Source organism: Tamandua tetradactyla, chromosome 5 (assembly GCF_023851605.1).
Source record: "Tamandua tetradactyla isolate mTamTet1 chromosome 5, mTamTet1.pri, whole genome shotgun sequence".
Taxonomy (NCBI): domain Eukaryota; kingdom Metazoa; phylum Chordata; class Mammalia; order Pilosa; family Myrmecophagidae; genus Tamandua; species Tamandua tetradactyla.
This window is the reverse complement of record NC_135331.1, coordinates 117871886-117895656: the sequence shown is the minus strand read 5'-3', so window position 1 is coordinate 117895656 and position 23771 is coordinate 117871886. Positions and strand designations below refer to the sequence as shown.

Here is a 23771-nt window from a genome sequence, read left to right as displayed (position 1 = left end):
CTGATGTTTGGAATGGTTTATTTCACATCTGAACTACATCATTTCCCATTTGATAAAGTGATAGCTATTTTCTAAGTGTTAGAATTCAATTCTAAGCATGGAAGAAATAACTATTTGTAGAGATTCATTCATAAAGGATATTTTAAAATTTGCTGGGAAAGGGTCATGTGTTATGGTAATATCATTTGACCAAGCTATGTCTTTATGATTTGAAGTGCTACTGCAGAAAATAAAATGCTCAAACATTTATCTGATCAGGGGAGTACTTAGAAATTGTTTAGGAATTCTGTCTTTGGACTATTAATGTGACATCTTGAATGAAGAGATTATAGAGAATCGCTGAACTGATGAATATATCATGCAGAAATTATATAATTTTCACTGTAATGAGTCTATATTTGAAGTTTGATCAAGACAGTTTACATGAGTGCTTTTCTAAAATGCGTCAGAAGTAAACTCTGTACAAAGATATTTTTTACTATTCCTCTATTTTGCGTATCTTTTGGTTACTTTATACTGTGTATATTTTTCATAAATCACTTACCTTCTTGCCAATCCTCCTTCGTCTAATTTTTTTGACTAAAATTTAGAAGAAATACATGTATTCTAAAAGATGGTCACACTAGCATCTAGTCATGTTTTGACCTCTGTGATGAATTAACTTAGATATGTATATATAAAAGAACAAATTGACACATAGTAATCTGTATTTGTGCTTTACTATATTAGTTAATATTGTTGTTGTTATATATTCTCCTAGTCTCTCATGGACTTAAATTATAAACTTCATATCATGTGCTTTTATATCCTTACATGTTCTTTAAGATTTAGTTCAGGCATTGTTTCCCAGCAGGGTTAGAATACGCTAAACCATCTCTTATCACTTGACATATTTTATGGAAATTATCTATCTCTTTCTTTCATTAAACCATAACTTTCTATAGACGAAAGACCTGTCTTAAGACTGAATACCTGTCTCAGTCAACTTTGCCCACCCAAACTCTGGTGCATGGCCTCCATGCAGCCTTTCCATATCCTTTAAAGCAGAGGGCTCTATATTTTTCATGCCCATCTATTTCAAGATGTTTTCCTGTTTATGAGGTTTTAAATTTGATTACTGTTTCTTTGGGAGAACATTAGGTACCAGCATAAGCGTTTGAAAATATAGTTGGAAACAAATTTGCTTCTATTAATGTTCCATTAGGTTTTATTTACTGATATTGTCTGTTACTTAAAATCCTGTTTCTTATCGATTAACTTTTGGGTGATCCATCATTTTGTCTTTGCTTTGAGACCTTTCAGTTTTTGTTTGTATTGTTGGCATTATGAAACACAGGTTTTAGAATCCAGGTAGGACTTTAACGGGCAAAGGTTGTAAAACATACCGCTGAAATAAGACCACAGACATGAGTATGAATAAATGTACCTTAGTGAAAACTTCATTAAAATAAAAACAAATCCCTGGTAAGTTATTGATTATCTTGCTTCTGTTTTGCCTCTCTCAACGTGACGTGGACAGGAGAAATTTTATGTGTTTTTATTTCTTTCTAAAATAAATAAAACTCCATTGATTCAACAATGAAAGTGTGTATGGTTGTATGTATTTATGTAGCCAGAAAAACACTCATATATTCATTAACTTATTGAATAAGTATTTAATGAACATACTGTGTCATTCACAGTCCTAGTTCACATCAATGAACATGACAAATATTTTTCCCTTCTTGCAGTTTTTATTCCAATTAGTGAGACAAACCATAAATAAGGGAATAAATCCATTTTATATTTTCAGGCATTGATAATTGTGATGGGTTCAAATAAAATAGGGAAGGAAAAGAGGCTGAGGTGGTAAAAGTAATATTTTAATAAGATAATCAAGTAGAAGATGGAATAATGAGAAGGAACAACTATAGAAAGACCAGAAATGAGAGACAGAATGCTAAATTAAAAGTCCTGATGGGAAATATGTTGCTTTACCTAAAACCATATCTATGTCTATTATTCCATAGTCATATCACTCTTTATAACTGTATTTATTCCTATTTAGCTCCCAGTGAGGTACTTTCCATCATAGGAAAACCCACTGAAAAGTTGTCCATCAGGTGCTCTCCTCCATTCTTCACAGCTCTCCTCCTCGGCCCCCACGACTAGATTATTTTCCTATCCAGACCTCCAAGCTTACTCCTCAGAAGTCTTTCTTCCCTTTGTGGTTTCATTTTGTTAAGTGGCACCAAACCCACAATTTATATGTCCAACCCCCATTTTTCTTATAAGTTCTAGATTTATGTATTTACTGCCTTCTCAGCATGTGCATGTGGATGTAATAGGCAGTGAAACTTGATGTGTCCAAACACAACATGCTTCCCAGCATGCATCCGTACAGTTGATCCTCATTATTCACGGACTCTGTGTTTGTGAATTTATCTACTTGCTAAAATTTATGTGTAACCCCAAAACAGTACCTGGAGCCTTTTTGTGATCATTTGCAGACATGCAGAACAGTGAAAAATTAGAGTTATCCGTGTGCACATTCCCAGCTTAGTGTGAACAAAGTGACAACTTGCTTCGAGTTTAAGGTCTCAATGTAAACAAATGTCTTTTTGTGGTATATTTAGTGCGTTTTTCCTATTTTTGTGCTTTTTGTTGGGATTTCGCTGTTTAAAATGGCTCCCAAACATAGTGCTGAAGTGCTGTCTAGTTTTCGTAAGTGCAAGAAAGCTATGGTGTGTCTCATGGAGAAAGTAATTGTGTTAGATGAACTTTGTTCTAGCATGAGTTATAGTGCTCTTAGCTGTGAGTTCAGTGTTAATTTATCAACAATATACAATAAGTAAAGTGTTTTTAAAAGGACATAAACACATAAAACATGTATATAGACAGATCAGATGGTAAAAATGTGACCATAAACTTGTAGGAACATAACCCTGTATTTTCTCTAGAAGCAATGACCCAATATTCCCTAATTTATTGTTCATGGCAACTTTATAGAACATAACTACTGCAACTAATGAGCAAACACCTATATATGTGATGTTTTTTGCATTTATCTATATATTAACTACATTTAAACACATATACAGAGAGAAAATAAAGCAAGAAGATTGGAAGAATAAGAGAGAGAAAAATGAAAGATTCAGAGACATTTATTTGCCAGTTTTTAAGTCCTTGCTGAACAAATTCTGGGCCATGTGATTTCAAGATTTAGGGATACCTCCCTTTTTATTTTCTGTTTGCTTAAAAGCAGCAAATTTCTTTGAAATAGAACATTTAAGACAGCTCATATTCAACTAAATGTTGCTTGGTGCTTAGTAGCTCAAGCCTACAAGGGTTAACTGTGCTTATTTAAAATGTATGTCAGCAGGCACTAAGGAGATCAACATGTCTCTACAGATCTATCTTTCACATTCTATTCAGTAAAAAAAAAGCAAATTGAAGAAGTGTTATTAGGCAGCCCTTGTGCATCTGCTGACAAAGCCTGGATCAGCAACCCATTCTGCGGTCACATAGATACCTTTGTAGAAAAACTTGTTTAATAAACATGTTTGCAATTAATGGTTTGCTTCACCTTTCTAGAAAATGATAGTACAGATAATATCTTAAATGTAATCTTTATCTCATGAGAAAAGCAGATATTTGGATTATCTGACTAAATCAAGACAAAGTAACTATCAAGCATCTGTTATATGCTCAAGAGTAGATTAAATATTATGCTCTATGGAAAATAAGTATTAGACATGACTTAAACCCTCATGAAGCTTGCAATTTTATTAACCACCCTGACCTCTTTAACAACGTCATGAAGAAATGTTAAGGTATCAGTTATTTGAATTAGTAGGTAGAGAGGTGGGCAAATTCATTTAGTTTTGTTTTTGTAGGTCTGATCAGAGTTGTTAATCTTTGTGTAGGAAAATATGAAGTTATGATTCATTTTAAGATCATTAATTAACTGCATAATATAGAGAATAGTTTTAGTGGTCTGTAGTAAGAAAATATTAATAAGCTTAGTGTTCTTATTTGTGTTATTTTGTTTTTTGACAGTGGTGGGGTCACATTCCCTTTTGTTTAATCATACCTAGCCAAAAACTCTTAAGCAAAGGAAAAACAAAAACAAAAGAAAATATCCAAGGTAAACCAGTGACAATTTCCTACTTTATATTTATTCATGATTTCATTCCCATATTGGCCAGGCCTTTGAGAGAATATTCAAATTTTACCTAGGAGCCTGCAGAAAAGCTTGAACAGAAGCTGATTTTTAAATTATGGGGGTAAAAGGTAGTCTTAGAGAAATCCAGAAAGTAAGTCATGCAGTATGTTTATAATATTTCAAAGTATCTCAGGAAGGTAACTGGCAGTTCAGACGTTTCTTTGAAGTCTGTCCTTCTGATACCATATGGCCAGCCATTTCTCAATAACCACACAAGCTGCCTGCTTCACCAGCAGTTGTTTCTGAGCAATCTTTGGGGTAACCTGTAGTTTCAGAGAGAGTGTTGTTATTTTTAGTTGTTGCTGATGGCAAAGATTGGTGAGGGAGAGCAGTTGAAGCACTGGCTCTGCTTATCTTTGCAAAGGTTGAGGTATAAACAAAAACTGTCCCCAAGATGAAAGGTAAGAGAGGGTAGTGAAAATCAGACAATGGTCTATCACACCCAGACAAGAATGAGGAAGTAGCAAGAGAGATCATGAATGCACTGTCTTATCCATTGTCCTTAACTGGAAATCACAAAGGACACTTTCATTGTAAATAAATTTATATTGCAAATAATGGATATTTTGGCACTTCTGTTAATAAAGTTGGTTGAATTTATGGAATGTGGTCTTACAACATACTACTGATTGCACATTAAAATCGAAGTGCTTTTCAGTAGAGTTTGATTTGAAAATGTGAATTCTCAGTGCAAGCTTTTCTCTCTTTGATGTGCTGATATCATGCACAGTTTCTAGTTTGTGACATATCTTCTGTATTTGGTGATGGTTTCTTTAGTAAATCCTTTCTGATGTTATGACATGATTGATTTTCATCAACAATAAATCAACTAAAAACCTGCAGAGAGATGCAGCTGCCCAGTGGGCTACGTGGGTGTGAACCCTTCACTAGTCACAGTTGTTTCTTTGGCTTCTGGGCTCTGTCTAACATCAAACCCTTCACCTGAAGGGGTGTAGCCCTGCTCATTGCTCTTCTTTCAGACTGCAGCTGGTTACATGGATTCCTGTTTCAACTGCTTGATATCCTGAACACCAAAGCAATTTGTAATTCTACAAAGTCAAGAGTCCAGGCACTCTGACTTTAATTGTAGCTGTGCCTCTAGTAAACTGCATGGTAGATCAACAGTGAAGCTTTCTCATCTTCCCCTTGCAGAAACGAATGCCTAGCCCATCCTGACTTCACAACAGAGATATAGGAATAAGTACAATAATTTGCTTAAATATCGCTTGGATTTGCAAATGACAAAGAACACGTCATAAATTACAGATAGGTGTGATTTTATTTTGTTTTATTTCCTGAACTCTTCAGTTTCTCAGATATGAATTCCAAGGATTTAGAGTAACAGAGTAACAGTCTTCACCTGACCTGTGGTATATGTGATTGTACAAATATGTGTTTTGTGAAGACTCAGAGAAACAGTATTGGACCAGTAGATTATTTCACCCAGTGATAGCTGCATGACCGATGAAAATAGTTTGATTTTAGTTAAATAAAATACATCATCATATTTGTGAAAAATAATTTTAACTTTTCATACATTGCCATTTTTATCGCTTTTATGCATATAAATATTTTGTCATTCACTGAAGTATACTACGACCTTACAAGACAGAAAAACACTACAAGTGTAGTAGCTTTTTCTCTATTGTCATTTGTTATTTGGAGTCCACTCGTTATTTGGAGTGGACTGTTGTTTTCCTAGAACAAAATGAGGGAATCATAGTATCAGAGTCTCTCCCACCATGTTGAAGGAAATTGTAATTATTAAGCAATTAAAGAACTAGAGCGTATGAAGACAGGGAAATTTCGAGTCACTTCACATTTTATGAACTATGACTACAGTGATGTGTGTTTCCTTTCTGCAACTAAGGAAAGCCTATTCCTTTCATTCCTGAGCATTAACGTCCATCTCAAAATATTGCAACCAAAATTTGAATGATATAACCAAAATAGAAAGGGCCAGGTATGTCTTGAGACTATTTTAAATTCCACATCTGTGCTGGATTTAAAGAGGGCCAAATTCTTTGACATTTATTTTTAAGACAGATGAGTGGGATCTAATTCCCCTTTCCTTGAATATGGATAGCTTTATTAACTAGCTTATTAACAAAGGAATGCAGAAGAAGTGATGCATAATGATTTTTGAAAACTAGATGAGAGTGAGATGACATAGCCTGATTTTCAGTCTCTTGAAGCCCTGGCACCAGGGGAAGGGGCCCGCTGACTCCAGCCTTTGGGTCATCCCTGTATAGGCACCATAAATTTGAGTAAAGAATGCTCCAGGTGATTTCAGCCCTTCGGCAACTGAGTGATTACTAGCTGCTTAAGTCCTCCACTACAGCTGCAAGTATCAGGTAGTAAATGGATGATTTGCATTTAATGAAAGTTTGTGCTCATTGCACTATGTCTAAATCCCTGACCCGTGGAAAGCTGTGCAGGTATTAATATTAAAATGATTGTTCTTTTAGCTACTAAGTTTGAGGTGGTTGTTTATGGAACAGTGGATGACTGAGACACATTCCCACTATTTTATATATAGCACTAAAAGATTCCCAACATTGTTAGCAATTTTCCAAAAAGTAGGTATGTTTTCTTCTTGCCTTTCTACTGCCCTCTCAAGGCAATCACTACGGACTCTGAGAGTTTCTGTTGTTCTTGTTTTTATTTTTTTACTTGCAGCTTATTTTGAATTTGTTCAAGCATATTGTCAAATCAAATGATTGAAACACATGTTAAAGTTTATTTAAAACTTTGCCAGTGAGGGAAAAGTCTCCCGAGAAAGCAACACAAAGATTTCTTCTTGATGGAGACATTTTATGGGAGACCAGACTCCAGAAATAGAAAGCTCTAGTTAAAATGTAATAGGCTAGTCATAAAGCTAGTTTAAGATCTTTGCATCTTTGAATGTCTTGTTTAATGTCACGAGATTCAAGGTTAACTGGGTAGGTGATTCTAATTTCACTGTAAGGCTTCTTAATTTTATCACAGCCTGACACAAAAAAGTGCTCCAGATTTTTTCAAGGATGCTGTATGGATCCCAGAAGGGGAGGTAAATTGCACCACACAGTAAGTACTAACCTGACCAAGATTAGGACAATTTTCTTTTCTAGTCCATCCTTTTGACCAATTCAGATCCTTGAAAAATTTTCTTGGCCAAAGAAAAAGGACTATCATGTAGCATATTTTTGTGCTGAGGGCATTAACTGAGTCAATTTTTACATTTCTGATACGTGGTAAAATTTAGATATGGTATCAATTTATACAATACATGAACCATCAAGATTATTGTAATATTTTTCCCAATGACATTGTATCTTTTTAGCAGTTTCCTGTACTAGGGAACAATTTCCAAGCAGAATCCTAAGGTGACTTGTTTTAGTGATAGATACTTATATATTACTATAATACTTTTTCATAATTAGTGCCATATGTCATATATTTAATTTTCACTCTCTTTCACCATGTGTGTGTATATGTATTATTTTATTCAATTCTGTAACATGTATTTAACACATAAAATTCTCCTAGTGGTATGATAAACAAATCTAGACCACAGGTATTTGTTACACTAGTCCTATTGTGTATTTTATCCTTTATAATATTAAAATTTACTTTATTTTCTTTTTTTGAGTATTGGATTCTATCTTTGCTTTGGTCCCAACCCCAGTAACCAAAGCGACAGATGTATATAAATATACCATGGCTTTAAAAGGAGGATTTGATGCTAGAAGAAAAAACTTGCAATGTTCCTTGATTTTGCTCATTGTGAGATAATGCAATTTTAATTTTATAGGTAATTTTATTGTCAAACTAAATTGGAATGGTTATCTAAAATGTTAAATAATAACATTTAATCTCTTAGAAAAGCCCGATGAAGTATTTTGCTTGTATTTATTCGTATATTTTCAGAAAGATGCTGGGAAGTGTTTGTTTTAAATAGTTGAAAATTGACCTCAGGATAGCCATGTTCTTGAAGAGAAACTTGGTCAACTTGTTCCAGCACAGCTTGGGGAATTTAGATGTACAGTTAAGGGGATAATGGGTCAGAGTAGGAATGCTAAACTGGAAAACCCTGCAGGTAACTCTGGAGAACCATTGGCACTAATTTGCATTCTGAATTTCATTAGTTGCAGTGATGTTTATTTGACTTAACATTCTGTTTTCTCCTTAACTGCCTGTAACTTCACAAGCCACTCATAAGTTCATTAGTAATCTAGTTTTACCCATCATAAATATCTAAATCTTTCCTTCATGAGTAGAGTTGTCATGGATACTTGAAAATTTCCTTGGGCTCTTAACAAACCTTGATAAAAATTAGAAAGCTCTGTTTTCTTGCTCTAGTGAATGATGTTAAACAGAGCCTAGAGAAAAGGAAGTCACCAACCCCTCAATCTAATAGCTAATAACATTGCTGAGTTCATGTTTAATATTTTCTGTATGTAATGGTTTAGCAAGAGTGAGGTCAAAAGTACCAAGGAAAATGAAATCCCAGGTTACTAATGAAAATTTATATATATTGCAATAAACATATTTGATTTCACCATTTGACTTCCTGCTGCCAAGATGGCATTTTATGAGCTTTCGGGATGCTGTTCGCAAGGCATCCTATGTGAATGGTACCCCCAGAGCTGTCCAATACACTGGTGCTTATCACAGGAGCAAACAGATCAAATGCCAGTAAAGAAAATATGTTTATGTGTTTATATTTTTCTTACTATCTAAATATTAGAAATTACTAGGAATCTTTATGCATTTATTTATTTTTTAAATGTTACCTGCAAAGAAGTGAACTGTTATACATACTTTTGTGTGAAAGTTTAGCATTTTGTTTAAATTTTGAAAATAATAGCATTTCATTCTCCTTGCTTCTTGAGGCTCAGTGTTTTAAGATGGACTGTAAATGGCTATGCCAGCATTCTCTTGTGTGTTTTTTCCCAGATAAGGCATCCCTACACTGTAGGTATATAACTGCTGACTTCTGCAATTCTAACATCACTGTGAGGTGGAGGCAAACTGTGATGCTTCATTAGAAAATTTGGAAAGTCTACAGAAGCTTTATTATTCACATTTCTAGGATCATAATGCCTTCTGCTGATAGAGCTTCTTCAATAGTGGGTTTACTATTTTGTTTTGTTCTTTTCTTTTTCTCATCCTTTTGTATTTTCTGCATGTTTTGGAATATTTTATTTCTATCATTAGCACCATTTTTTATTTATTAGAGAAGTTAAGTGTATTGACCAATCATGCATAAAATACGGGATTCTCATATACCACCCTATTATTAACATCTTGAGTTGGTGTGGCACATTTGTTTCAATTGATCTATTACCACATTTTTATGATTGTACTATTAGTGATAGCCCATAGTTTAACTTAGGATTCATTACTTGTGTAATGTACATCCATGGATTTTCTTTAAATTTTTATTCTGTAAACAAAAATACAAGCCAGCATTTCCCATTTTAATTACATTCAGATATATATTTCAGTGTTGTTAATTATGTTCATAATGTTGTGCTACCATTACCACCAACCATCGCCAAAACATTTTGACCATTCCAAGTAGGAGTCTGTACATTTTCAGCCTTACCTTCCCGTTCCCAATCACATGGCCACCTAGATTCTAGGTTCTATTAATCTGTTTATTCTAGTTATTTCAAATCACTGAGGTTATACAATATTTGTCCTTTTGGGTCTGGCTTATTTCATGCAACAAGATATCTTCAGCATTCATCCAGGTGGTTGCATTTATCAGAATTTCATTCCTTTTTATGGCTAAATAATATTTCATTGAATGTTTACCACATTTTGTTAACCCATTCATCAGTTCATGGACGCTCGGGTTGCTTCCATCTTTTGGCAATTGTGAATAATGCTGCTATGAACATTAGTGTGAAAATATCTATTTGAGTTCCTGCTTTCAATTCTTTTGTGTATAAACCTAATAGTGGGATTTTTGGATCAAATGGTAGCTCTGTACTTGAGTTTCTGAGGAACCAAAAAAATGTCTTCCATGATATCTACACCACCTTACATTGCATCCCATGAATGAGCGTTCCTGTTTTCCCACATCTTCTCCAACACTTGTTATTTTCTATTTGTTTTAATAGCAGCCATTCTTAAGGGTATGAAATCGTATCTCATTGTGGTTTTGACCTGCATTTTCTGCATCTATTCAGAGGATTATGCATTCGTTCTTTTCATTCTATTAATTTGTGTATTACAATAATTGATTTTCTTATGTTGATGCACCCTTGTATACCAGGAATAAATCCCACTTGATCAGGGTGTAAAATTCTTCTAATATTGTGTTGAATTCATTTGCTAGTATTTATTTTTTGGTTATTTTCTGTTTCCTTTATTTCAGCCCTAATCTTTGTTATTTTCTTCCTTCTGATTGCTTTGGATTTAGTTCACTCTTATTTTTTCTGGTTCTTCCACTTTTTAGGTTTGTTCTCTGATTTAATGTTCTTCCTCTTTTTTCATGTAAACATTTAGAACTATAAATTTCCATCTCAGCACTGCCTTCACTGCATCCCATAAGTTTTAGTATGTTGTATTTCATTTTCATTTGCCTCAAAATATTTTCTTAATTTGCTTATGATCTCCTCCTTAACCCATTGAACCAATGGGTTTAAGAGATGTTTAATTTCTACATGTTTGTGAATTTTCTTTTTCTCCTTCTGCTATTCATTTCTAGCCTCATTCCAGTGTGTTGAGAAGATACATTATATCATTTCAGTATTTTTTAATTTCTTGAGGCCTGTTTGTGACCTATGTTTTGGGCTTCCCTGGAGAATGATCCATGTGAAACATTGCAAGTTTGGCTGGAGTGTTTTATATTTGTCTGTTAGGTCTAACTCATTTGAAGTTTTACTCAAGTTTTATATTTCCTTATTATCTTCTGACTAGATACTCTATCCATTAGTGAAAATGGTATATTAAATTTTCCTACTATTATTGTAGAACTGTGCATTTCTCCCTTTAAAACTCTCAGCAATTGCTTCATATTTTTTGGGCCTCTACTGTTAAGTGTATGTAAGTATGTAATAGTTAGATCTTCTTGTTGAATTGTCCCCTTTGTTAGTATATAATGACCATCTGTGTCTCTTGTAACTGTTTTTAACTTAAAGTCTATTTTATCTGATATTTGTGTAGCTATTCCAGCTCTCTTTTGGTTGCTACTTGCATGATATACCTTTGTCCATCCTTTCATTTTCAATCTACTTGTATCTTTGAATTTAAGATGTCGCTTACAGTCAATACATAGTTGCTTCATGCTTTTTTTTTTTTTGATCCATTCTGCCAATCTCTGTCTTGCCTACAGAGTTGTAAGCCATTTACATTTAAAGTCACTATGAATAATGACAGGCTTCCTTCTATATTTTGCTATTTAACCTTAATATATCTTATACCTTTTTTTTGTTGCTCAGTTCTTCTGGTAATGCCTATTTTTATATTTATTTCATTATTTGTGTGTTTTACCATATTGAGTGCCTTCTCTCTTCTATTTGGATATATTTTTCATCTATTTTCCTTTGGGTTACCATGAGGTTAAAATGTAGTAACAATCATATTTGGTTTGATAACAACTTCAAGAGCATGTGCATATACTTTCTTATACCCCGCTATCCCCCACTATTTTTTTGATACGTGTTACCATTTATATCTCTGTACATTGTATGTCCAAAACCATAGATTTATCATTATTTCTTATACATTTTCATTTTAGAACCTGTAGAAAATAAGAGGTAGAGTTACCTAGCAAACAATACACTAAAATATTACTGGCATTTTTAATTGCTCAAATGGTTACCTTTACCACAAGTCTTTATTTCTTTATGCTACTTTGAAGCAGAGTCTAGTGTTTTTCCTTTCAATCTGAAGAATTCCCTTTAGCTTGCTGTTAGGTCAGATGTTGTGATGAAATCCCTCAGTTTTTGTTTATCTGGAATGTCTTATTCTCTCCCTCGTGTTTGAATGAAAGTCTGATATCGAATTCTTCTATCTCATTTGTTTTCATCAGCGCTTTAACTGTATCAACTACTGCCTTCTTGTCTCCATGGTTTCTAATGAGAAATTGTAACTCAATCTAATTGGGACTCTATTGTATGTTACATGTTTTTATCATGTAGCTTTCAGAACACTCTCCTTGTCCTTTGCATTTGATATTGTGATCAGTTTTTGGTTGAGTGTATTTTTCTTCATGTTTATCCTGTTTGGTGTTCTCTGAGCTTTTTAGATATACATATTCATGACTTTTGCTAAATTTTGGAAGTCCTGCCATTATTTTTTAAAAATATTCCCTCTTCCCCTTTTTCTCTTTAATAAGGAATATATTGCTATGCTTGGTAGTACCCCAGAAGCATCTTAGAGTATTTTCACATTTTATAATTATTTTTCTTATGTTCCTCAGTCTAACTAATATGAATCTTCTTGGCTTCAGGTTCACTGATTCTTTCTTCTGCCAGCCCTAATTTGCTCTTGAAACCATCCTGGAAATTTTTAATTTCAATTATTGTGGTCTTCAATTCCAGTTGTTCTGTTTGGTTCCTTTTGAAAATGTGTGTTTTCACTAAATTAGTCATATTGCTCATTCATTGCTTTCCTAAGATCCTTTAGTTCTTTCTCTGTGTTTTCCTTCATCTCCTTGAGCATTAATGTGATCATTTTTTTTAAAGGCTTTGTCTGGCATGTCCATATTCTGGTCTTCTTCATTGGTGTTTCTGGATTTTTAGTCTCTTCCTTTGGTTGGGTTATCATTTCCTATATCTTTGTTTTGCTTGTACTCTTATGTTGCACCCTGTACATTTTAATATTAAAAATTACTTCTTGGATTTATTCCTGAGATATCTATTTCTTGCTTTTGCAACCAGTTGGTGATAAAATAGTGATTTTCTTGATCTTCAGCCCCCCTTGCAGGGAGTACTGCCAAGGCGAGTTCTGGTCCCTGTCTTTCTGGGCCTCTGTCTTATCCTGCACTTTTGTTTCTTAGCTGTTTTGAACTTCCCCTGTTTGCAGGAATTTGTCCCTTCTGTATCCCAGGGACAGGCCTCCCTCTCCTGGGTGTCTGATGCAGGACACAGATCTTTGACACAGATTGTCCTATACTCCTTTTGATGTAGCAGGATGCTTTTGCCTGGAGAACAAATTTTGGGAGGAGGGTTATGCCAGAGCAGACTTTCCCATGCTCGCATGGTCTCCCATCCGAAACCATCCAGCAGTCCACACAGTGGGCACAGACAAGCTCTGAAATGTCCTAAGGAGGGCATTAAGAAGAGTGACAAGAACTTCTTCCATAGCTCCACGAAGCTGAGTTTTCTTGGCCTGCCCAGCAAATGCAGCCCTTCACCTAAGTTTCTCCCACAGCCCTGAGGAAGCCTGGCATCTTTAAGTCTCCATGGTCTTTGCTTGGGGCAGGTTGAAACAATGGTTGCTCTCAGAGTCAGGCTTCTCTTCATCCAGAGTAGTTAGTCAAAAGCCATAATCAGTGATTGGACATACCCAACCCTAGTCTTGGGGAAGAGGATGTTTATATCCTTTTATCATGAGTCAGGTAGCCAGGGCCTGGACCCCACAGCAATTTGCTGTAAGAATGCCTGGTCCTAGTAGCCATTGGAAGAGAGCAATTTACTGAACTTTATCACCCTCTTCCTTGTTCTTCCTTATATGTTGTACAGTGTTTTTCTTGCCTCTGGAGTTTCAAAATTATTGTTTCATAAGTTTCTGCGCATATGAGTCCCGGAGCTCCCTCTCTGCTATGTTCCCTCATAGGTGCTTTTATGAAAATACATTGCCAAGTCTTAACTTTTTCGTTTCACTTATTTACCTTTGTTTTTTTTTCTGATAAAATAGTTTAAAAAGAAAGAAACCAAAAATTTACCTCCAAATTAGAAACCCTTAATTACTCTAATTTTTATTTTATTGAATACTAGTTGAACAGGTGAGGGATGTGGATTTCCTCAGTAGCATCGCCATTATTGTATTTACTTAAAATAGAGGCTACTAAGGCAGCAGTTACCCCTACCACTCAGGAGGCATTCGTGGTAAAGTATTAGAATGGTGAGTCAGAAACTGAACAGACATTTCCTACCTGTGGTTCATAAATACTTTCAGGGTTACAGTTCTTCAAAATATATATAAAGGAGTTTTACCCACATTTTATTTGGTCACGTTTTATTTGGTCATCACTATCATCAAGAAAGTATGTGGAAACTTTTAAGTTCTAAGGATGGGTTTGTCATATGAGTAAAGTAAAACTATGCTTTTATTTTCGGGTTTTTTTTGCAACTCCATACCTTTAACGTATTGATGATAATTAAACTTGTGCGCCCTGCCTTGTTTTAGAACATTATGGTAGTTTTCGTTCACCTGATCTGTAGTATAACAGATGTGCTTCCGTATTATCATAGACATAGTACATCGACTATACAGTCTTAGGGAAGGTAAAAGTTACTAGTGTAATTCCTTTATTGTCTGGACACAATATATTGTTGCCCAAGAGACAATAATTTGCCTAAGATTACTGGGCTTTTTAGTAGCACATATTTAAAGAAAGAAAATAAACACAAGGGCCAGTTCAATGAAATTGTCTTACTTTAACCAGCACATTAGCAACACACAACCCTAAAATTACAAGAAGTAGACTTTACCAAGTTCCTCTTGATGTTACTGAAGCTATTACTTCAGGTGATTTCTGAGCAGAAATCAGAGGCAAATTACTTTAAATTATACTCATAAAGTTACTTTAAGGTCATAGAAGATTGACTTGACCATGATTCTTCTTTATGATCTGGCCTCCATAAAAACTGAGTAGTTTAGATTTAACTTATTAAGAAAGCATCGTGCACCATGCTTTCTCTTGTCTGTTACAAGCAGTGCGCACCTGGGAAAGGGAGCACTCTGGTTGGGGTGGCTGAGTCAGCAGTCTGTACATTGAGGTTTGACTACTCTCTGCATTTATTGATATGCATCCAGAGACATGAGGTAACCATTTCTCTGCAACTGTGGCTCCATCCTCATGAAAAGACTGGGACCAGTGTAGAGTCTTCTGAGAAATGCTCATGTCTCTAGATCCCAGAGTTACTTTTTAGGAGGAGAGCATATCTTTATCCTCTTCATCCCTTACAGGTTTATGGGTTAGAAATATCAGTGACTTAACTGTATACCTTGTGGACAATGTTTTTCACGTCACTGTTGTTTTAATTATAAGCACAACTGCCATTTCAGTATAGATTTTCCCTCTAACCAGTGGCTTTCTTAAAACCACTAGTGCCAGATTGCTACATTTTTCAAGTCATATTTATTAGATTATAATTTATATACAACAAAATTGACCGCTTTTAAGTGTACAACATATAAAACTCATGTTTGAAATACCAGAATCAGGATAATGAACAATACTACCATCCCCAAAAGTTCCCTGGCTCCTGGTGATCACTTATCTGTTTATGTTGCAATTGCTTTGCCTTTTCTAGACTTTCATAATGAGATTATGTAGTATAGAGTTTTTCACCTGGAATCTTTCATAGAGTAACACTGTTGATGGTCATACCTCTTGTTGTTTATGCCATTATTTGGTTGGTTCGTATTCTTGAGTATTTTTCCAATGTCTGGCTTCATCACAATTTGTTTATCCATTCTTCTGTTGATGGTAATTTAGTTTATTTCCAGTTTGGGCTATTGCAAATAAAGGTGCTAGAAGATTCATGTATGTCTTCATGTGGACATAGGTTTTCACAATCGAGAATGTATTAATTATTCACCAAAAAATAAAGAACAAGGGCATTTCTTTTATTTTTTCATTAATATAATCCATTTGGCACAGTACTGTAAATTTTTTTAGACAGTTAGAAAGAAGGGTAATAGGAACTTATGTATTGATTGTATGTTTATTCCATTCTTTTTGGTACAATTTCCTTGATAAGCAGCACTTTCACGTAGAAAGTGATAGATATATATAAAAATGAAAGTGAGATAGAGAATGGCCTAGTATATCAGATGCCACAGAAAGGTTTGGTGCACTGGAGCTTAAGATGTTAGTAACATCTGCTAGCTCTAGGAAAGGCTGTATCATTAGCTATTCATTTGTATATGCAGCAAATATTCATTTCCAAATTAGGATTTGCAAGAGAATTTTTCCAGCAGTGCCCTAGGTGAGAATATAAGAGTTCAGAAGTAAACTGCAGATTTTGATGCCCTAGTCACTGAGACTGGATTTGTTAGATAAATGAAGCCATATGCATCAATTTAAATAGTTCTACTAAATGGATTCATGAATTATCTAATATTTCCATATAATTAGCAGTGACATTTTCAAAACTCTGCAACCAAGAGGAGAATTTAACCTTCTCTGAAGAATTGCACACTCTAGAGTTGATACTTGAGAAAATTATATTGTTCTAAGGAAATACTCACCAAAGAATTACATCAGACTTTGAACAGATGCTGCAAGATCACTGTTTTATTACTGGCACAGCAAAATGGTGTTATTAAAGTCTTCATCTCTTCCCTCGCATCTGATGTTAAAGCAGATTTCCTGTTTCTCAGCTCTGACAGTGTAGTGGTGATTCTCTGGTGGCTGTTCCTCCCCACCCCCACCCCCCCAATCTTCTTTTTCTTCTTTCTCCTTTACTATAATATTAAACTCTAGTCATTAAGTTTAGTGTGTGTGTTTTACTGAGATGCTAAGGAATCTTTTTCTCTAAAAGAAGGTGAAGGATTATTCCAGGTGATAGTTATCTGTTTTTCTCCTACTCCGAATTTTATTTATTTCTAAAAGAGTTTATGTCTATGCATGCATATTTCTTTAAATAAAACATCAATAAAATTTTGTCTATGCCATTGTAATCCTTCACTTTCAAAACTCACACCCTCACTTTACTTGGGGAAATCTTGGAGACGGATTTATTATGGAAATCCACAAGACTGTTAGTATGCCATCCTCATTTCTGTTTTATCTTTACTGCTTAAAATTCTGATCTTTCTCTCCTTTGTGACGTGTTAATGGTAATGAATGTAGATGAATCACTCAACTATTTTATGTAATGAAGGACAGACATGCTTATATAATTAATCTAGAGGATCTTAGTTTTCCATGGTCGATGGCATGGAAGTTACAAATTAATTCTTAAACCTAGCTATGTTTATGATAATGTTAATCATTCACAAATTTATTAGACATAAAAATAGATGGTCAGATTTCATTTATTCATTTAGAAAGTATTTTCTGCAGCCATTTCACCGTATGGACATTAGATAAATTAGTCATATTTTAAAAATTCTTTAAAAGTTTTTACAGTTCTGTACATTGACAGGTTAAAAAACAAATGAACTTCTTTCCCCTAAATGCCAGGCAATACACTCCAGTTGATTGCATTATTATTGAAAAATAAGCTTTGTGGCTATTACTAATATTTTTTACCAGCTAATAAAAATTCTCATATGAATTTTTGATATTTTTTACATTATTAAACTACATGCTCTCAAAAATTACATTTGGATAAAATGTAAGGGATTACACCCATATTTGATTTGTGAACATTGTTAATTTTTTGAAGCCCATCTCACTCATTGGTTCAGGATACAATTTTCCAGCTCCATCTGCACATAAAAATTTTACCATTGTTGTTGTTTGCCCAGATATCTTAGCAGAGTTCTAATTGGAGGTTGTTTTAGTGTCCTGGCTACTTAAGCAAATAACATGAAATAGGTCAAGTCAAAGAAAGGGGAATTTGTTAGCTCATGATTTTCAGGCTAATAGAAAATCCAAATCAGGGTGTCATTAAGGTGATGCTTTCTTCTTGAAGACTGATATTCAGGGGCTGGCTGTCAGTGATCCTTTGTCCCTAGCTTGTCACACGGCAAGGCACTTAGCAGCCTCTTCTGACCTGTCCCTTCTCTTCCAGATTATGTTGATGTTTGGCTTCTGCCTGCTCCCTCTGTGTCTGAATTTCATTTTGCTTATAAAAGACTCCAGTAGTAGGATTAAAACCCATCCTGACTGATATGCACCCCACCTTTACTGAAATGACCTCATCACAGAACCACACAGTGAGAGAAATTGCTCTGAGTTCACACTGAGTAATGGAGAGAAAACAAGGACAACTAAATAGGGGGATTGAGATGAAGAAACATTTGAACAGAGGAGGCAAATCCCAGCAACAAGTGGCCGTAAGTTTATCCCTTTGGAACAGCAACCAAAGAGGGAGTGCTAATGATCACTTCACACACTAAAAGTGATTGGTAATATCATCTCACTTAAAAATGAACGACAGAAATGCATTACTATTAAAGTTCATAGAAAATTATTTTAAGAACAAGGTGATTGAGGAGCAAAATGAAAACTTAGACATGTACACAAAATAAATAAAATGTAATCTAATGTTTAATATAATGCTAAACATTTAAAAATAATAGAAAAAAACATCAGAAATAGAAAAACTCAGAAATTATGTAATTGGAGAAAAGAGAGTTTTACAGGGAGTAAGCAGGACTAATAAAAGAAGTAGAAATAAAAATTATTTCAGAAATAAAGAATAAATTAAGAGGAACAAAAGAGCAATTAACAAATGCCAATTTCTTACAATACATAGAAGATTAACAAATTTTGAAGTGAAATTTCAAACATAAATGCAGAATGAGATTAATAGGATTTGAAAGAAAGAGATCGATGTATAAGACCGGCAAAGAATAGCCATCACATGTATAACAGGAGTTCTCAAAAAACAAAATCTAAACAAGGGAATACAGTAAACACTAAAAATCATAATGCACTAAATTTTCGTGAAACGAAAAGAAGACTTGAAGCTGCACGTATGAAGTGCTCATCATATAGCTAGGAAAATTGACCAAATTGTATTGGATATATTCTAGTAAAACAGTTGAAGTTAAAAAAGTATTTGGGCATGCAGACAAAAATACCAAGTCACTTACGACAGGGAAAAATCAGATTATCTCACTAGTGGTTTTTCCCAGAAGACAATGGAATAACACATCGGATTCTCAAGAAAAGAAAATGTAAACCGGGAATTTTATATGCACCGATACTAACCTTTATATATAAAAGCATCAAATGGTTAACATGCAAGAACTCAGGTCATATTGTTCCTATGAGTCCTTTCTGAAGAATTTACTACAGAGTGAGATTCAAACAACTCAGATGACTGGAGAGAAATTATTGTAAGGATTGGTAAAAAAAATACTAAATACAAATTTGCTTATAAATTTAAAAATAAATGAGGAAGTAAGGGTAATAATTTACATGTAGCGACGATGTTTTGATAATGTTAACACATTACAACTAGCAAAAATAGTGAGGGGTTGAGGTTGTAGAGTGTCGATGAAAAGTAGGACAAAATTACTGATTGTCTTGTATTAATTGAGTTTAGAATTAAATCTGACTTCATATGAGAAGGTTGAGAATGGAAGAGGTGAATAATGACTAATTTTACTCTTCATCATAGTAGGGATACAACATACTATTTCCAAAAAATGTAAAAATAAATTAAAAAGAGACTTAATATTGTTAAACAAATGTAAATGTATAAAAGTGATTATCACGACAAAATTAGAAACTTCTCTAAATACCAAAATAATCTATAATTAAAGAGCAAATAAAATACATGATATGGTAAAGTCTGTTTATAGAAATGGCACTATATGTAGCCTAAATATTTCACAATCTGAGAGAACTGAGGCAAAAGTAATGGTTTCATGGAGTCATCCCTATTGTATATTACCATGTGACTAATGCATGATGGAAAAAAATATGTATTGTGTTCTGTTATGTATATAAAAATAGGGAAAAATAAATATAAATAACTACATCTACATTTTGAGCTTGAAACGCCGTGGTATCGCAGAACTTCAGAAAGCTAGTAAAGACTACTAGAGTCAAATTCTTAGGAGCCAACATGATGTGGATCCTTCTGTTCAAAGAAATACCATTTGAGCATCAATAAGGACAATAATTTCAATGAATTGAAACACATCAATACTTAAATTTTTGACACAAGCATAGAATGCCACTTAAGGAAATTACTTGCCAAAAACTTGAATATTATTTTTATTAAAACTTTAGATATGATTAAAGTTTTATAGAAAGTACCACGAGGAAGAGATATGTTAAAACAATACCACAGTGATATAATCAGCAAAAGCCATAATTTCCCAAGTCCACAGAGCCAAGAAAAAAAAAAAAAAGACCCGGTATCTATTACTTGAAAAAAAAAATCTGAGATTATAAAAGAAATGAAGGCCAACTTAGAAATTACAAAAAGACTTAGGAAATGTATGAACCAATTATAATGAATACATGTAATTTCAATCCTGATACTAAGAAAGGAAGTGTAAGAAAATCATAAGTGGAGATCAACACTCACTTATGTTTTGAAATGAATATTTAATGATAATTTTTATAGGTGCTAGTGATATTCCATTTAAAATGTATGCTGCAGTAGAGATACACTTTAAAAAGTATTTATATGATGAAGAATATTTTTTATCCAATGATAAAGTAATAAAATAATTTGAAAATTAGAAAATAATAGTAATATCCTTTCAGAGATGGATAGCTGCCCATCTCTTCTAAGTTGCCTCTCATGGAACCTAAAAATTAGTAAGAGGAAACTAGTGAACAACTGATAGCATTAAATTTGAGAAACAGTGATTGAGAGAAACATGAACAATTGAAAACCAATTTTCAGGCAATAAAATTTGTCATGATAATAATAGTATTTTTAGAAGAATGGTGTGCTTTTGCCACATTTACTTTTTAGATGTAAAACTGGGAACAAACACCCATTAAAATTAGATTTCATTGTCATTAGGTATATGAATTTGACAGTACTGGCACATTTAGGGAAATTGACTATGTATTAGAGTGATTTTTTAAATTTTATATGTATTAATTGTAATGCTTTATTGACTCATGTAAAAGTAACTTTTTCTTTTAGTCTTTAGTTTAATTGGTGTTATTTTGGCAGTTTTACATATAGAGAAATGGAAAGAAATTGTTCTGAATTATATGTAACAATTAAGTATCCCCGTTTTCTGTTTGTTGTGTAATGGGTACACATGAGCGTCATGATAAATGCTTTTAATATTCTTTAATGGTTTACTGTTACAAGACATTTTGCATTGCTGCAATACAGATAGCATTTCCATTAAAATAAATTACAGTGCCTACAATTAAATGCAATAATGAAAAAAAAATAAAAGCTCAAAGTAACAATTCTTTAAAGCCCAGAGAAATTAGATTCTGTGTTAAACAAATCAAGAAGATAGTAAACAGAATTCATATAACTAAATAAAATCACTTTGTCTATAATATCACTATCAAAAATTAATGATCTATCTTTTAGAGAGATTAATGTCTGTAAATGGTTTTCTTTTGAAAATTGCTGTAATATAATGTGCCTTAAACATACATATATCTAAGATTAATCATTTTAATGTTAAAATTATGACTTTAAATAAGTTGAGATTTGGCAAATTTGAAGTAATTTATGGTGTCCTAAAACATTAATTTAAAGTAATTGGTACAGTGTGATCTTCAGCCAACTACAGTAAATGCTCTTGAAAATGAATGGAAAGCAATACTGCCAAAACACTGAAATGCTTGTTTTCCAAGTACATATTTTAACACTGGTATAATTAACATCAGAAAATATTGATTTTGTTATCCTGCTTTCATTTCTACATTAATATTGAGTTCCTTTGTATATTGTAGTCATAGTTCACTACTTGTTTATTACAGTAATATTCAATGTAGATGTATATACCTTCAGAGCTACACCAGTCAATGGGTGGAGTGTTAAATAAATATTCTAATACTGTTTATAATTTATGTGAAAAATATATCAAGACTTATTAAAATAATGTATGATTTCACAGATTATATATACGTAACATATACATGTATTTTTATATTAGGAGTGTATGCTTAACATGATCAAAAATTTCATAAAACAGTGGACTTGAAGGTATAATTAAAAAGAAATGCTAAAAACGCAATCCTAGAGCTTTATATCATATTTGAATATAATATGAAAAAAATCCTGTTCTTTATTTTTGATCAATATTTATATTTTACTTTGCATTTTTGAAGTAATTTAAAGAATAATGATTCTATAAAATACTCTCAAAAGTATTATAATATTACTCAAATTTCATTCTTACTTTAGATAAATAACTGACTGAAAATTAAATTCACATATTTTCTTTGATGGCTTCCTTTGATGGTTTTGTTGTTAATTTCCTTGAGATAAATGTATTATAGCAAACTTTGATGAATAGCATTAATGGATGTCATTTCTTTTTACTCTCTAATGACCTCAGACTTTACTTATTCACACTCTTCAAAAAGACTAGTCACAAAGTTAATAGTTTTGTGGAAAAAATAATAAGAGAAATCCCCCTTGCAATTGGTTAATCAACCCTTTTCATATTTCATGAAGAGAAAGTTCCTTCCAAATCCCAAGGGGCAATCCACTTCAAAGTGAAAAATCTGACAGTGTTTTTTTCTCAATATTTGATCTGGAATGTGACTAAATATTGTCCTCCATCATAGAGTACACATCTAACTCTTTTCCAAGGTTCCTTTAGTTGTTTTCCTATAGGTCTCCTTCTCCTCTGAGGAAGATTATACCCTGTATGGTTGCTCTTTTCCTTTTATCTAGTTTAAAAGTTTGCTTTCTTAGAATAGATCCCAGCTTTTTAACTGTGCTGTCAACAGGACATCCTTATTTACCTAAAATGACTCTTGAAGGCATTATATGATGTAGTATGTTAATCCATTTTAGAATTTCACTCATTGACAACCATGTTTTAACCTTCAAAAGGAAAGTGTAGCTATATTCATGCATGTAGGATGACATCATTTTGATGACATTACAAGTGTGAATGTGCCTTTGGTTGATAAGTAGATGACTGCTTCTGGTCATGACTCATACTGTCAGAGACATGCTATTTCAATAGATTGAGAACTTCGTGCCTCTCTATATGCTTCGCAAATCGTATATTCTTCTGTGCTCCATCTTATTGACTCATACATTTTATGATGTTCTTTTCCATAACTAATTATGAATTGTGCATATATACCTCATAGTTCTTCTTTTTTAAGTGTAAAAGAAAAAAAAACATGTACCTTATTTTGTTTGAAATTAGATTACTTTAAGTTAGGGGGTAGTATTGGGTTGAGTTGTATATTTTTCTACAATTCTTGTTCTCTGTAATACTTCTCATGGGGCATATTTATCCTCATACCCTCTTTTAGTTTTTAAAAAGACAATGAATTATTTACAGATTAATTAGGCTCAGGAATCTTTGGAAAATGTATTGTGTGATGTTTGCTGTTTTTAAAGAAGAGGTATTTGCAAAAATGAAAGCTCACCCTTTAATATGGATATTATTGTATTCGTAAGTCTGAATTTGGAAATGCTAGTAAAAGAGCTTTGATTGTCCTAGGCAAAAAAGAAGGGAAAATCTCATTTTAAGTATATAATGAACCTTAAGGACTATATGTTGAATGAAATGTCAGAAACAAAAAGACAAATATTATCATGCC

At 33.3% G+C, this 23771-nt stretch overlaps 1 protein-coding gene across 4 annotated transcripts in view; it reads left to right on the top strand.

The window, feature by feature from the left end:
• KHDRBS2 (KH RNA binding domain containing, signal transduction associated 2) overlaps positions 1–23771 on the top strand; it is a 616081-nt gene that overhangs the window by 220594 nt on the left and 371716 nt on the right. The gene's annotated exons all lie outside the window — the stretch shown is intronic.